The 1,202-nt window shown below is 45.0% G+C and overlaps 2 protein-coding genes across 2 annotated transcripts in view; one reads left to right on the top strand and one right to left on the bottom strand.

Moving 5' to 3' along the window:
• Positions 1-1,202, top strand: part of CDCP1 (CUB domain containing protein 1) — a 562,995-nt gene that overhangs the window by 74,386 nt on the left and 487,407 nt on the right. The gene's annotated exons all lie outside the window — the stretch shown is intronic.
• Positions 1-1,202, bottom strand: part of LARS2 (leucyl-tRNA synthetase 2, mitochondrial) — a 137,037-nt gene that overhangs the window by 31,207 nt on the left and 104,628 nt on the right. The gene's annotated exons all lie outside the window — the stretch shown is intronic.

Below are 1,202 nucleotides of genomic sequence, written 5' to 3'. Positions count from 1 at the left end.
CCCCCCCCGTGAAACATATGCCGCGCTCCGAGCTGTAGCAGTGAGCGCGTCATCCTGTTCTTTATTGAATAAAGGTACATTTTTTTGTTCACATTTACCTGTTTATTAAAATTGCTGTCAATGTTCATTAAAATAAGCCCTCCCCTGAAAATAAGCCCTATGGTGTTTTTCTGTCCAAAAAAATATAATAAGACAGTGTCTTATTATCGGGGAAACACGGGTAATAACTTGAACTACTTTTCAGGCAGACCATGGTACAAGTATGCACAGAGAGATGCTTATACTGATGTTACGATAATTTGTTATTAGCGTAAAAAGAACAAGCTTAGGTTGTGTTATCCCTTAGAGGAACAAGAAAACCCAAGGAAGTCTATGGCTGACTGATGCATTTCAAGGGGAGTTCTGAGGCCCTCTGGAAAAAAAGAGAAAAGCCTGAAGATATGAGCTGGCCTGTCCTCTCAGCTCCTCCTCATGGTTTATCCGGCAGTCTAAAGTGAGGAGTGGTCCAATAAGGGATTAAAAAGATTAAGAGCTGGGGGGTACAAGTGATGACTGAAATAAGCTTCCAATACAGACAGGTGTCAGCGAGACCTTCAAGAGCTGGGCTCCTGGAACGGTCTGTGCGCTCTCAGATCCCAGAGCTTTTAAGAAATGAGGCACACCATTCATATGTACTTCAGTGGGTGCTAATCTCATGGATGTGGGGACTCCACACTGTAACCTGTCTATTGCACACCTTCTGAGACTGTGGGATTCATTCTTGGCCTCCCATAAGTCTCCCAGAGGGGGGTCTGCTCAGCATTCCTGAGGCTCTTCTCCAGGCCTTTTTGGGCTTGCCAGCTGTTATCCTGCATTCTGGCACCATCACTGGCTGTCCTCCTGTTCTGGTCACGCTTCTCTTCGCTGATGTCCCACATCTCTCCTTCAAGTGAATCCTCGGTCATTTGCTGAAGCTGACAAGGCATCCTATTTTTTTTTATCCCCATTATTTTTTGTGTCATACAACTTTGATTCCTCAGTGACTGTGGTGCTCGATGGCTCGAGCCACTGTTTTTGTTTTTGCCCTTCATCTTCAAAGAGGACCGATGACATCACAGGAGATGTACTGCCTGACTTGTGAACTAGATTTAAGTGAGGCAGAGTGGCACAAGGTTGTGTAATGGAAATGCAGATTTAAAGATCTTCCCTGCCCCTAGGCTAAA

The sequence above is a fragment of the Petaurus breviceps genome, unplaced genomic scaffold, assembly GCF_028583685.1.
Source record: "Petaurus breviceps papuanus isolate PSGF00001 unplaced genomic scaffold, PetGlider_PUasm1.0 185, whole genome shotgun sequence".
Classification (NCBI taxonomy): Eukaryota; Metazoa; Chordata; class Mammalia; order Diprotodontia; family Petauridae; genus Petaurus; species Petaurus breviceps.
This window is presented reverse-complemented; position numbering and strand designations above follow the sequence as displayed.